This window comes from Schistocerca gregaria, chromosome 4 (genome assembly GCF_023897955.1).
Source record: "Schistocerca gregaria isolate iqSchGreg1 chromosome 4, iqSchGreg1.2, whole genome shotgun sequence".
NCBI classification, from domain to species: domain Eukaryota; kingdom Metazoa; phylum Arthropoda; class Insecta; order Orthoptera; family Acrididae; genus Schistocerca; species Schistocerca gregaria.
Window position 1 is genome coordinate 182,439,011 of NC_064923.1, and position 15,900 is coordinate 182,454,910.

Below are 15,900 nucleotides of genomic sequence, written 5' to 3' on the forward strand. Positions count from 1 at the left end.
GGATTATTCTATCCAACATAGACACGAAGCCCACACCTACCACAGTAGTACAACTTTATATGCCAACTAGCTCCGCAGATGACGAAAAGATTGAGGAAATGTATGATGAGATAAAAGAAATTATTCAGATAGTGAAGGGAGACAAAAATTTAATAGTCATGGGAGACTGGAATTTGATAGTAGGAAAATGAAAAGAGGGAAACGTAGTAGGTGAATATGGAATGGGGGTAAGGAATTTCGGAAAGAGCAGAACTTAATCATAGCTAACACTTGATTCAAGAATCATGAAAGAAGGTTGTGTACGTGGAAGAGGCCTGGAGACATAGAAAGGTTTCAGACAGATTATATAACGGCGAGAAACAGATTTAGGAACCAGGTTTTAAATTGTATGGCGTTGGGGCGGCTGTGGACTCTGGCCACGATCTATTGGTTATGAACTGTAGATTAAAACTGAAGAAACTGCAAAAAGGTGGGAGTTGAACGATATGGGTCGTGGATAAACTGAAAGAACCAGAGGTTGTAGAAAGTTTTTAGAGAGAGCGTTAGGGGACGACTGACAAGAAAGGGGGAAAGAAATACAATAGAAGAAGAATGGGTACCTTTGTGAGGTGAAATACTGAAGACAGCAGAGGATCAAGTAGGTAAACAGACGAGGTAACAGAAGAGACATTCAATTTAATTAATCAAAGGAAGAAAATATAAAAACGCAGTAAATGAAGCAGGGAAAAAGGGATACAAACGTCTCAAAAATGAGATCGACAAGAAGTGCAAAATGGCTAAGCAGGGATTGCTAGAGGACAAATGTAAGGATGTAGAGGCATATCACTAGGGGTAAGATAGATACCACCTACAGGAAAATTAAACAGCCCTTTGGAGAAAAGATAACCACTTGCACGAAAATCAAGAACTCAGATAGAAAAACAGTTGTAAGCGAAGAAGGGAAAGCAGAATGGTGGAAAGTATAGAGGGCCTATACAAGGGAGATGTACTTGAAGGCAATATTATCGAAATGGGAGAAGTCAACCTCAGGGAAGATCAGTTTGGATTCTGTAGAAATGTTGGAACACGTGAGGCAATACTAACCCTACGACTTTTCTTAGAACATAGATTAAGGAAAGGCAAACCTACGTTTCTAGCATTTGTAGGCATAGAAAAAACTTTTGACAATGTGTACTGGAATACTCTCTTACAATTCAGAAGGTGGCAGGTGTAAAATACATGGAGCGAAAGGCTGTTTACAATTTCTACAGAAACCAGATTGTAGTTGTAAGAGTCGATGGGCATCAAAGGGAAGCAGTAGTTGGGAAGGGAGTGAGACAAGGTTGTAGCCTCTCCCCAATGTTATTCAATCAGTATATTGAGCAAGCAGTAAAGGAAACAAAAGTAAAATTTGGAGTAGGAATTAAAATCCATGGACATGAAATAAAAACATTGAGGTTCGTCGATGACATTGTAATTCTCAGCAGCAAAGGAACTGTAAGAGCAGTTGAATGAAATGGACAGTGTCTTGAAATGAGGATATAATATGAACACCAACAAAAGTAAAACGAGGATAATAGAATGTAGTTGAATTAAATCAGGTTATGCTGAGGAAATTAGATTTAGGAAACGAGATACTTAAAATAGTAGATGAGTTTTGCTATTTTGGGAGCAAAATAACTGATGATGGTTGATGTAGAGAGGATATAAGAGGTAGAGTGGCTATGGCAAGGAAAGCGTTTCTGAAGAAGAGAAATTTGTTAATATCCAGTATAGATTTAAGTGTCAGGAAGTCTTTTCTAAAAGCATTTGTGAGAAATGTAGCCATGTATGGAAGTGAATCATGGACGATAAGTAGTTTGGACAAGAAGAGAATAGCTTTCGAAATGTGGTGCTACAGAGGAATGCTGAAGATTAGATGGATAGTTCACGTAACTAATGAGGAGGTACTGAACAGAATCTGGGAGAAGAGCAATTTGTGGCACAACTTTACTAGAAGAAGGGATCGGTTAGTAGCACACGTTCTATGTCATCAAGGGATAGCCAATTTAGTGATGGAAGGAAGCGTGGAGGGTAAAGTCGTAGAGGGAGACCAAGAGATAAATACACTAAGCAGATTCAGAAGGATGTCGGTTCCAGTAGTTACTGGGAGATGAAGAAGCTAACACAGGATAGAGCAGCATGGAGAGCTGCATCAAACGAGTCTCTGGATGAAGAGCACGACAACAACGATGGCCATACGGTCGAAACAACATTTTTGAGTTTTACAAATAAATATACAGCGACCACGACATTATTTTCAAAATTTTACATTTCTGCGAGCCCCAGCTGCGAGAAGTTAATCTTAGTTTTTGATTCAGATATCTCGAATGTATTACTTTACAAATTCACAAAAACTTTTCGTTTTCCCGGCATGCATTTCAATACTGGAGTACAAGGTCCGCCCACAAAATGCAAATGAAATATTTTGTCATCCAAATCGCATATTTTGTATTAAAATACGGTTATCGCGCCATACTTTGTCGTACTCCAAAATCGCTGCTGTGGTTCCCTGTAGTAACGCGGGCCTCGCACTTGCGGTATTTTGGCGTTGTGTGGACGGCACAGCGGCCGGCCGGGGCGTGTGACAGGTGCGCCAGTCGCGTGGACGACGGCGCGCGACGCCCGCCCCCTGGCCTACCCTCGTGCCCCCACTCTGGCCGGTATTCGCGTTATTTTTAGCCGCGTCTGCCGCTGCACGCAGTCGCTCAGTGGCAGCCGCAGTCAGCGGACCGCGAGTGCTGGAGTGGGTTGGGACAGCGGGCAGCGGGCAGCGGGCAGCGGGCAGCGGGCACCGGACCAGGGCTCACGCAGCACGCCGGCGCGTCGCCGAGGCAGCGGCAGCAACAGGTAGGCGCCCGCCACGGCAGCCCACTCTGCAGCGGGTAGCTTAAAGACTTGCAGGCGTTTTTGTGTGCGGGGACTGGTCTGCAGTCTCCCGCTTAGCATTCGGGAAACCGTGTTTAGCAAATAACAAGCACTGTGCGTGCAAGTCGTTTCAGGTGGGAAGGGACACGCACTGCAGGTGAAAACAGAACGTCGTATGAATATTTGACGTATTATAAATGACTTTTGTGATGCAACGCCTTCTAACTTTAAGAAGTATGAACTGTGTAGGCGATAGAACAATAACAGTTTCATTAACTATTGTGTTTGACTATCAGTTCTCCTTCATCAGTCACGTAAAAAATTGCCACTGTCGCCTTCAGTATTATTGACACATACTGTATTGCTGTTATTTACTTTTCTCTTCAACGCGACTTTGAAAATTGATAAGTGTTTTTTTTTTATTTCGACTAGTTGTAGATTTCGATCTACAGACAACTCCGCCCGCACGCTAAAAAAAAATTAAATTAAAAATTAAAAAATAATTAAATTAAATTAAAAATTAAAAAATAATTAATATGCATCGAACGTCGTCCACAATAAGTCCACTTCAAAAAGTGTACTGCTCCATGAGGGGATTGCATATGTATTCCGTACTGCGACGTTTGAGGTGTTTTCGCCAATGAAACCACCCGCCGGTACTTCGAGAAAGAGATTGTGTAAGAACTGTGCTGTTCGTTAAGACATGTTTGTAAACTCAAAAGCCGGCCAGTGTGCCCGAGCGGTTCGAGGCGCTACAGTCTGGAACCGCGCGACTGCTACGGTCGCAGATTCGAATTCTGCCTCGGGCATGGATGTTTGTGATGTCCTTAGGTTATTTAGGTTTAAGTAGTTCTAAGTTATAGGGGACTGATGGCCTCAGAAGTTAAGTCCCATAGTACTCAGAGCCATTTGAACCATTTGGAAACTCAAATGACCAATGCGTTGGTAGATGATACCACATTACACCTTAACAGAAAAACTCAGCAGGAAATTCATGTCCACATAGGGCGTTCAGAGTGCAAACGCAGTGAGTTTCAAATACTGTCTCTCGAAACGCACTAACAATAAAGCATATGTTTCTATGACTTTTTCATACAGAATGCTCCATGTTATTAAAGAGTAGTGCATGAAGATTCCTGGCAGATTAAAAAAATGTGTCCTGGACCGAGACTCGAACTCTGAGCCTTTTCCTTTCGCAGGCAAGTGCTCTGCCATCTCGAGCTACCCTAGCACCAGTCACGCCCCCTCCTCATAGTTTTACTTCCACCAGTAAAGAGTAGTGTGTATTTCAGTTTCGAGATTCCATTTTCGGTATGTTGCTTACAGCTATCCTTTTTTCTAACATTACAGCATTCTTCTTTCATTTGCACAGTTACACTGACATATCAACTTGCCTTAGATTTTCGTGCGGTGTATAATGAACCTGTGTCGTGTTTCAGAAGTTTACAGGTTTTCCACGAACGGTTCAACACGCTACGTACTCCGTACAATGCTGCTGGCCGTGAAAATCGTAAGGAGGCGTATAGTAAACGTCAAATTATCATGAAGTGTACTGCTGCTTGAACATGCAAACGAGAAGTATTTCAGCGTAGCAAGTTAAAGTAGACATGACTGACACTGTATACATTTTGTATAGAATCAAACTTTACTTTGCTGGTATCTCATCACTGGTCGTATCTGAATGTTGATTGTTTTTCAGGAGATTGTATTGTCCCTTGCGTAAGAAGAAGAAACGTCGAAACGCAACAGACGCAACATCTTGGCCATTCAAGGCCGCAGTTCATAATACTGCGAACTGGCCGCTCGCGTTATTAGGTGTAAGACATAGGATACTTAATCGATGACATTAGGAGGATTATACCCAACGCCACGCAGAGTTTCAATGGTTCCACGCGACTAGCGCTGGAGAGGACTGCGCAGGAATGTACAGCCATTCTGCGTACCTTGACTCAGAAAATCGGCTGGTCTACAGGTAGACTAGTGTCTACGCGGACAACGTGTCGATTTCTGGAGCACCAAGGGTCGTTAGCACTGCGGCCATTGTTGTGGATTCCCTTGAGACGACGCCGGCGTTGGTGGCCGAGGGGTTCTAGCTGCTACAGTCTGGAACCACGCGACCGCTACGGTTGCAGGTTCGAATCCTGCCTCGGGCATGGGTGTATGTGTGTGCTATCCTTAGGTTCGTTAGGGTTAAGTAGTTCTAAGTTCTAGGGGGCTGATGACCCATAGTGCTCAGAGCCATTTGGGCCAACCCTTGATGCGACAGTAGGGAGAGGCACGCTGACGGTGGTGTACACAGGAGCATAGCGCAGCCACTTTTTCAGACGATTCTGTTTACAGCTTTTACAGTGGACGAATCCGTGTGTATAGGCTACGACAGAACGAAAGGTGCCGGATTGCATCCGCCATCTCCATGCGGGTCCAGCATCAAGGTGATGGTACAGGGTCCCACTGGATATACAACACGATCTCCTCTGATTAGCACTGTCAACAATTTGGGCAGTAACTGTGACATTTCTCAGATGTTAAGGACAATGGCTGTACCCTATCTTACGTGATCTCCATGGCGTTATATAAGGGACGATCAAAAACTTTCAGTCTGTGGGTGTTGCTGCAGTGTATATGAAATGTAGCGTGCCTCCGATGAGGATATACAAGCACAGACACGTAGCCAAGATGTCAATGTAGCGTTCGTGTCTTTCCACTGTGCATGTGCTAAAAACAGAAACGTGACTATGGCAACTAAATGCGTCTATTACAGGACCAGCGTACTCTTATTCTGTTCTAGCTGCTGAAGGACAAACACTGGTAGACATCCATCGGTGTACGAAGAAAGTTTAAGGGGCAGCATGTCTGTCCAATAACACCATTGCGGAATGGTGCACCAAGTTCCGTGTTCGTCGTGGTTCGACACAAGACATCGATCGATTTGGGACGCCAGCTTTATCCATTATGGAAGACTGGGAGATACTCGTACACCTGCCCTATAGTCCTGATCTCTCCCCATGCGACTATCGCTCCTTCGGTCCATTAAAAGAGATCTTTAAGGGTCCTGTCATACGAGGATGTGTAGCACGCAGTTACAGATTCTTCAGGCAGCCGGACATGGTGGTTTACCAAACGGGTATCTTCACCCTAGTGCGCCGGTGGGATGATTGCCTGAATGCTCACGGAGATTTTGTCTGATAGGCATATAGATTCTGGACTGCACGGCCTTTGAACGGAATTCTTTTGATTGCCTCACATGTTTTACCAAGATTACGCAACACCACCTGCGGTTATGATATCCTGGTCTGCTTCGATTCAGAGGCTGTTCGACTATTGTCCAGGCCAGCACGTTCTCTAGATCACCGACCCACTGGAAATATGGGGCCATGGGTTGCCGAAAGACTGACACATAGAGATGAAGCTACATGGAATTTCGTCCATCTATCTGGTACTAATCTCTGTTTACCTTCATACTCAGCCGGGAGGAGCTGCTACTTTTATAGGGGGCAGCTGCGTGTAGTCTGCTTGATTTCACACGCTTTATACCAAGAAATCACCCAGACATTTAAATATGCATTCTTTCTGCTGTACTATGAACGCACATAAGTAGGTTTTCGTTGTTTGTTATCCTGGAGTTGCAAGTTTAATGGCCAGCGTGTAGTTTCGTCAGCTCGTTCCACATATTTTTCTACTCCGTCTGCTTTTAGCTATTGTGGAGAAACGTTCTCCTGTCAGTTAATCACATCATCTGTCGTATGATTCGTGATCTGTTAATATCGTCTATCTTCTGTATAGCGGCGACTGGGCTTGTTCTAAAATGCAGTTCCGTTAGTCAAATACGACTATTTACTGCAACTAGTCAAACAGTCTCAGTACAGATTGCCAATGTATGAATAACATTATTACATTTGTAGAAGTCTGGGATGGTACATTCAATCCACTGGCAATACGCTGATGGAAATCATATGAACAGATTATTTATCTTTGTTCTTGTTGTTGTTTTACCAACGGATGTAATGAGCTACGTGTCCCTAGGATACTGCAGCGACACCGACGGCCGGAGGTGTCAGGTGATCCTCACTTGATCTGGTATAGCTGGCACTACAGTCTCAGATTGCAGGACGTTCTGGTCGGAGGTACTCTCCTGCTGTGTTCGTTAGTACACCGTCGATGCTGAGAAATAATTGTTATTTTATTTTATTCATCATCTATAAATGATGGAAGCAAAGGATTAATAATAAACAACTTTATATTGGACTCCAATTTTTGATACAGTGTTTACTGTAAACCTGCTTTTACTTTGAAGCCACTTAAAGGTGTACAAAAAAAGTCATCTTTAAACTGTAAAGTTGCACTATCTAGAAAAATATTTTCTAATTTTTAACTTTGATCATTTATGGGGGAACAGTCGGCATATCGAAATTCATAAACTATCTTGCACTGCCATACTTAATTTCTTTTCTCGTTAGTCTGCTTACTACCAAGACGGCTCTCATGATTAAGTGCTGTATTTTCATTCAGATCACTGCATAAAGCTAACATCACATGGGGACGCCCATATTCCCGTTTGTTGTCTTAATAATACCTCAGTTTTTTCACAGATTTGATGCACCCACCAGGGATTCCTCTGCTGCCTCACTGAGTTCATGACAGCAAACTTTGCTTCATAAACTATGTTACATATTCTAGTCTTTTACAGCCCTACTTTATTTTCCTACCTTTCCAAGTTGTTGCACCAAACTAATTGTTCATGGAAATGTAAACGTATTCCTTCAAGAGCTCATCCATAAACTAAATTTCTTTCCCAATTCTATGCGCTGACTCTTCGTTTCGTAATATACTTGCCCATTTTTTAATAGGCGAAAAAGCAGGTTTTCTATCTGACTCGCGAGAGAAGAAGAAAACAGCTAATGCTACATGGGAAAAGCTAAAAAGAAGGACTTTTTACCCAACATTCGCTTATATAATCGTGAGATGTATATTTTACTTAGGGTACTGTAATTTTCTTCCCTCATACGACAGTGATGTGGCGTTCTCTTTTCTCTAAAGCATATTCTGACGAAAAATCTCTCGAAAGATTCTGACAGCTACGTAGCATCGACCTGAACTATGATTTTCAATTGCTTCACAAAGCATTCGTAGAGCGAAATCATGCCTCCAGATACGGGAAGGCCCGACGTAGTCAAGATTATGTTGCGTTTTCAGTGTGTCATCCTTCAACACTAAACAACTTCATGCTTCGTAGCGGTTTGTTTGCTGTGTTTGCAGGGATCGACGAAGAAAATTCAACTGTTTTCAGTCACATTAGTTTTGCTCATTGTTAAACATTCTCCAATACCACCTGTTGTTTCAAATGGTTCAAATGGCTCTACAGACTGTGAGACGTAACATCTGAGGTCATCAGTCCCCTAGACTTAGACCTACTTAAACCTAACTAACCTAAGGACTACACACACATCAATGCCCGAGGCAGGATTCGAACCGGCGACCGTAGCAGCAGCGTGGTTCTGGACTGAAGCGCCTGTTTCTTTTCTCCATTAATTTATGCAATGCAGGTTTTTGTTTTTAAATGGTGAAATGCAATACTCGATACTTTACGTTTGGCAGATAAAACGAAAGGCATGCTTGCTCAATTAGTGCATTAACTGTTAAAGAAATTGGCCAGGTGTGAGCAGGACTCGCAGTCTGAGGGTTCCGCACAACAGGCAGTTCATGCGTTCCGGGAATCTATGGTCTCTACGATTTTTGTCTGTTATCGACGATGGTACTAACAAGACGTCGGTCCTAGGGATTCCAAAACTTTCGAGAAAGTTTTAATTTCAAGACTGAAGTGTGATAGAAAATGATAAAATAATTTTTCTTTTGACGTGATAAATTAACAATTTTTTAACTTTCCCTTCATCTATACTGTGAAACGTTTCTTCTTGTCGAATTTCATGATCCTACGTCAATTGGAGTGCCAAATAGGTTTTGATGTATGAGTTGCCGTATCTTTTGATTTCATTGGCTTAGAAGCTTAAAGCTATTGCATCGCGGAGGGACCACAGAAGTGACATGAATTTCAACTTCAGACGTCTACCTCTTCCTGAGAAGAAGGGGTCTTAACAGAGGAACAGGCAAAAAGTCTGATAACAAATGAGAAATATATTTTGTTTCGTGTAATGTAATTATAGGTTAACAATATTCGGATTTTTTCCTTTGGTTGTACCGGAAAACTGCTTCTTGGCAGATTTCGTGATTCTTAGTGAACGGGAAGTAACGTGTTCGCTTTGATGAGTGAGTTGGTGGGTGTCAAAGTATGTGACATAAATGGCCATATCTTTTGATTGCATTGTGTTAGAAGCTTCACTTTCTTACAGCGCCAAGAGATCGTTCCAGAGAAATATTTCGAACAGGCAGACATAGAGACGGACATAAGAGAGATCCCATATGGGTTACGTTTTACCTACTGAGGTACGGAACCCTAAAAAAAAACAGTTTATGAATTATGGAGACTAGTTTTTAAACTTTATTCAAGAACATTATTATAATGTCTGCTGATGTTGCGGATGAGCCGGGAAAATATGGCCTATGCTATAGGACATTGGAAATTTGTGGTAAGGTCTTATGGGACCAAACTACTGAGGTCATCGGTCCCTAAGCTTACGCACTATTTAACCTAACTTAAACTAAGTTACGCTAAGGACAACACACACACACACACACACACACACACACACACACACACACACACACACACACACACTTCTATGCCCGAGGGAGGACTCGAACCTCCGACGGGTGGAGGCGCTATAGGAAGAAATATTGTAAGAACGTGTTCCAGGCTACAGACTTTGCATGAACTGTTAATTAGTGCCATTGAAGAACACCTCGTTGTCATCTTTAGACCAACAGATTTTTTCCAGCCTCTTATATACCGAAACGCAGCGTGGCGATGCACGTTCCGACGGCGAAGGAAATGGCATCGATACCCGTCGATCCTCGAAGATTGGCCCATTCCCTTCAACATGCGGCCAAACGTTATCCTGCAGAAGTATAATTTATGGAGTTGCCCACAGGAGGGAGGAAACTTCAGACTCTAAACCATCCCTGTCTACCCTTAACCTGAATGACTCGAGACTAGAGGCAGTATAGAATAGCGACTTGTATTGTGCGACGCTAGACACGGCAGTCTGTCACACTAGGTTCGCCACGGGAACGTCCAGCCCGTTGGCAGTCATCTTTGTAATGCACGTTGAAGTGTAATCGTCCAGAAACACTACACTTGACTACTCAACACCTCAGCGACCATCTCCTACAATGCAGTCTGAGGGATCTGTGGACTTTACAGAATGGCGAATGCACCATCACTAGAGCTGTCAGCTGACGAGGTCAACTCAGACAACTCCACAGTCAGTGCCTGATTCAGTGTCGCACTAGCACTATGGAAGAAACTGTACAAGCCATAGTCATGTGGACAATGTGGCCGTCATCTCATTACACCGCAAGGTCCAGTATTGCTTCATAGATGAGCAAGACAGTGATAAACCTGCTGGGCCAACACATGTAGCTGTCGCAAAAGCACGTCGTGTACGAAACGAAATTTCACAGTACGGTAAACCAGCTCCTGGACAGCAATCACTCTGCCACCGACGTGCAGATATCGCCGGCGTCGAGGTATGTCGCCACCGTGTTTCAGGTTTCCATTCACTTGTCGGCTCTGAACTGTCTCCACTATGACATTCCTGTGGAAACTCGATCAACGTGTACTCTGAAATCCTTACTACTTATTGTTAGTGCACTGATCCACATGTTCTCGGAGTCTAGGTTTATTCGGGCCTTTCATTCCTTCTGTTGCCGTTTTCGCATTATTTTTTTTTAACGTAACATAATTAATCTGAGAATGATGATGGATAGATGAAGTTGTTTAAAACACATGTTTCTTTTGGTGGGATATCCACAACTATTATTCACTGACAATGATGAAATATGCTACATCTGTAAAAATTATTTATTTCGAAGAAGGAAAGCACTACCCAGTTTCAGGAGATACGTCCCATGTGTGTATTCTGTATTGAACCTAGAAACGACGCAGGGTCTTTGTTCCGTCGTAGCCCTCAGTGGTTCAAAACCTCACAACAGGCCATAGCAGTCCACCCTACCGCCGCCCCACACCGGATTCAAATGGTTCTACGCACTATGGGACTTAATATCTGAGGTCACCAGTCCCGTCGACTTAGAACTACATAAACCTAACTAACCTAAGGACATCACACACATCCATGTCTGAGGCAGGATTCGAACCTGCGACCATAGCAGCAGCGCGGTTCCGGACTGAAGCGTCTAGAACCGCTCGGCCGCCTCCCCACACCGAACCCAGGGTTATTGTGCGGTTCGGCCCCCAGGGGACACTCTCCAACCCCCCACCCCCCCGCCACCGCTCAACCCCCCCCCCCCCCTCCCCTCTCGGGAACGTCTCATACCAGACGAGTGTAACACCAAATGTTTGCTTGCTAGAGTAATTATACTGTATGCTTATTTGGAGACAGTGATTGGGCAGCAATTGTCGACATGGTGTAACTTAGGCAGAATAAGGGGAACCAGCCCGCATTCGCCGAGGAAGACGGTAAACCACCTTAAGAACTATCTACAGGCTGGTCGGCACACCAGACTTCGACACTAATCCGCCATGCGGATTCGTGCTGGCGACCAGCACGCCTTCCCGCTAGGGAAGCAGCGCGTTAGACCGTGCGGCTAGCCGGGTGGGCTAAGATTGACTTTAGGTACGCATCCTTTGCGGACTCATATTTTGATATGCACCTGAAGATTAACCTTAGTTATGAACCCTTTGAGGACTCACATTTTAATATGCACCTGAAGACGGGACATATGACCTGCAACTGGGTAGTGCTTCCTTTTTCGAAAGAAATAATTTTTACAAATGCAGTAGATTCTATCATTGATGTCGTTGATATTCTAACAGATATGAGAATTTCTTTGGAACAAAGAATTCATACCAGAAACAACATTCCAATAGCTTCTGTCTTATGAACTTGCAGCTTATTTCACACTTTTTGACACTGAGTTGTAGTAAAAGCCTACATTTCAACAGGATAACGCACGACCGCATGTTGCCGGTCCTCTGCGGGTCTTTCTGGATACAGAAAAAGTCCGACTGCTGCTCTCGCTACCACATTCTCCAGTTCTCTCACAAATTGAAAACGTCTGGTCAATGGTGGCCGAGAAACTGACTCGTCACAATACGCTAGTCAGTGCTCTTGATGAACTGTGGTATCGTGTTGAAGCTGGATGGGCAGGTGTACCTCTAACGCCATCCAAGCTCTGATTGAGTCAATGCCCAGGCTATCAAGGCCGTTATTACGGACAGAGGTGGTTGTTCTGGGTACTGATTTCTCAGGATCTATGCACCCAAATTGCGTGAAAATTTAATCACATGTCAGTTCTACTATAATATATTTGTCCAATGAATACCCGTTTATCATCTGCATTTCTTCTTGGTGTAGAAATTTTAATGGCCAGTAGTGTACTTCTAATCTCTTCTGTTCCGGTTTACCTACAGTCCATTTTTCACTATCATACAGTGCTGTGCTCCAAACGTAAATTCTCAGAAATTTATTCCGCAAATTAAGGCGCATGTTTGATACTAGTAGACTCGTGCCGAAATGCCCTTTTTCCCGTTGCTATTCTGCTTTGGATGTCCTCCTTGCTCAGCCGGCCCGAGTGGCCGTGCGGTTCTAGGCGCTACAGTCTGGAACCGGGCGACCGCTACGATCGCAGGTTCGAATCCTGCCTCGGGCATGGATGTGTGTGATGTCCTTAGGTTAGTTACGTTTAATTAGTTCTACGTTGTAGGCGACTGATGCCCGCAGAAGTTAAGTCGCATAGTGCTCAGAGCCATTTGAAACATTTTTTCCTCCTTGCTCCGTCCGTCATTGGTTATTTTACTGCCTAGGAAGCAGAATTCCTTAACTTCATCTACTTTGTGACCATCAAGTCCAATATTAAGTTTCTCGCTTTTATCATTTGTTCTACATCTCATTCGTCTTTCTTCGATTTACTCTGAGTCCATATTCTGTACTCATTACACTCTTCATTCCATTCATCAGATCATGTAACCCTTCTACTCTTTCACTCAGTATTGCAATGTAATCAGCAATTCGTATCACTAATCTTCTTACACCTTGAATCTTAATTCTACTCCTGAACCTTTCTTTTATTTCCATCATTGCTTCTTCAATGTATAGACTGAACAGTACGGGCGAAAGACTACATCTCTGTCTTACACCCTTTTTTAATCCGAGCACTTGGTTCTTGGGCGTCCACTCTTTTTATTCCCTTTTGGCTCTTGTACATATTGTATAGTATCCCTCTCTCCTCAAAGCTTATCCCCGTTTTTCTCAGAATTTCGGACTTCTTGCACAATTTTACGTTGTCGAACGCATTTTCCACGTCGACATATCCTACGAACGAGTCGATCTTTCTTTAGTCTTGCTACTTCACGAATGCCTCACTGGTGTATTATTTTTGTCAGCTGCTTGGATGCAAGAGCTGTTAGCTGATTGTGCGATAATTCTCGCACAAGTCAACTCTTTCAGTCTTCGGCATTGTGTGGTTGATATTTTTCCGAAAGTCAGATTGTATGATGCCAGACTTATACATTCTACACACCAACGTCAATAGTCGTTTCGTTGCCAGTTCCTCGAACACTTTTAGAAATTCTGATGGAATGTTTCAATCTCTTCTGCCTTATTTGATATTAAGTCCTCCAAAGCTCTCTTAAACTCTGATTCTAAGACTGGATCCCCAGTCTCTTAAATCGACTCCTGTTTCCTCTTCTATCACATCAGACAATTCTTCCCCCTGATAGAAGCGTTCAGTGTGCTGTTTCCACCTGTCCATCTTCTGTTCATTTCCCATTACTCTCTTAATGTTACCACTCTTGTTGTTAATGTCACCGAAGGTTGTTTTGACTTTCCTATATGCTGAGTCAGTCCTTCCGACAATCATTTTTCTTTGGCTTTATTCGCATTCTTCATGCAGCCATTTCATAGCTTCCCTGCACGTCCTAATTATTTCGTTCTTCAGTAAGGGTGACTTCTTATGCTGAAAGTCTTCGGCCACCATTGCTGATTATTAATCAAAATTTAAGTGGTGGCGCGTTTTGAACCTAGGCCCGAGAATGTTTCCATTATTAATCAAAGACGCTAGATTCTAGGCCCTTGTTGTGTCTCCATATTACTTAATATGATTGGGCCTTGGATATATCTCCTAATCTTCTTGTCTCCCCCACCTCCCCTCTGTTTGTCCATCTTCTTCTCTTCCTCTCTTTGTCATCCTCTTCTCACCTTCCTTCTCCCCCCTTTCTATACCAATCCCTCCCTTCCCCTTCAATCTCTCCATACCGCCTCTCTGTGTTCATCTGCTCCTTCTCCCTCTTTATGTCCATTTCCTCCCCCATCTCTGTCCACCTCCCACTTCCTCTTTCCCCGCCCTCCCCCCCCCCCCTCTCTCTCTCCCTTCCTCTGACCCTCATCCTTGTTTATAGTTATTGCAAATTCATATTCTGTAGAAGTATTTTAGTTACAAGTCGATAAGCCACAAATGCAGTTTTCCTGTTTCCTGTGCATGAAAGAAAAAAACCCGCACGTTTTCACAGCAGAGCACAGCACACATTTTCTTTCTTTCACCCGGTTTTAATAGAGAACCTGTACATTGTTGTTCAAATAATATATAGCATATGTCCGTCCGAATGTTTATTAAGTATCGTGAAATATTTTAAATAAATCGGCCGCAAACTTCTCGAGAGTTTTGCTGACAACATTTCCCTATTGAAATGTCAGCAAAACTCTCGAGAAGTTTGCGGCCGATTTATTTAAAATATTTCACGATACTTAATAACTTTGGAGACTCTCGCGAACTCTATTATGGTATATGGTTTCATAAGTTACAGTGCTTCACTTTTCCACTTGGATGGATCGTAGTCTCATCACTGAACAATAAACTTAAAGGAAAAAAATCTTCCAACTCCGCTGTCAGAATGGAGTCACAAAACTCTATACGTTTTTGTTTATTACTATGATTTGACTCTGTGTGTTGTTGTTTATCATCATCGTGACTTGTTGGAATTGAGTACTTAACGGTTTGGAACACTATCAATGTCGTCACAAAACACGCTGTGAATGAGGAATGGCCAATTTCCGACCAGCTTCTGTGGACTAGGTACCAAACTCCGTTAATGGGCTCTTTTACTTCTTGAAAAGCCATAAGGAATACGCCTGCGGGTAACCTTTACGTGAACAACCGCTGTCTTGAAACGGTAAGTACCTACAACGAGTGCTGTGGGCTGCAGGAGGCGCAGTGCCGTCCTCTCGACGAAAATCGCGTCACACAGCTACTGTCGAGCTGCACCTGTTGGAACAGAGAACTCAAAATGAGTTCGGTTGGTGTATTATTAGACTCGATGAGCATTGAGTAGTGAGCGAGATAGCTACGGCAGCGAAACACCTAGCGGCAACTTGCAACTGGTGCCAACGTAATCGCTTAGTGCCCATGTGATAGCTAAAAATTCAACTCAAGTTATCAACTTCATTCCCTTAGAGGCTATAGTCTTGTGAAATCGCAGGAATATATTCGATATATTTCTTAAAAGACATCATAGTCGCCGTTGACTGTTTTGTGTTACTTGAAAATGGCCATAAGGCCGAAATTGCAATAGTAACAATAAGTATTTTATACAGTCAACGGCGACTATGATGTCTTTTAAGAAATATTATACGACTGTGAATCCCAACCATGAGAAGTTGATCATATTTGAAATACCCTGTCTCTTGTGACGACATGAGTAAATGCTCAGAGATAGTGTGTGGAAGAGGAAAGAGCATAAAACGAGGATTTGAAAGATATCAAAATGTCAGCAGTAAAGCGACGTAATTGTCTCATGTACGCAAGAGCGAAGCGTTGCAATAGTCCGTGTATGGATACGTCTAAAATGGTAACACAATGGAGAACGATTATGTACTAAAGTAC

At 43.2% G+C, this 15,900-nt stretch overlaps 1 protein-coding gene across 1 annotated transcript in view; it reads left to right on the top strand.

Moving 5' to 3' along the window:
* The first annotated feature begins 2,722 nt into the window (after positions 1-2,722).
* LOC126267037 (ras-related and estrogen-regulated growth inhibitor) overlaps positions 2,723-15,900 on the top strand; it is a 374,631-nt gene continuing 361,453 nt past the window's right edge. The window contains exon 1 of the mRNA XM_049971825.1: positions 2,723-2,868. The gene's annotated coding sequence lies outside the window, so the exon portion shown is untranslated. The remainder of the gene's footprint in view (positions 2,869-15,900) is intronic.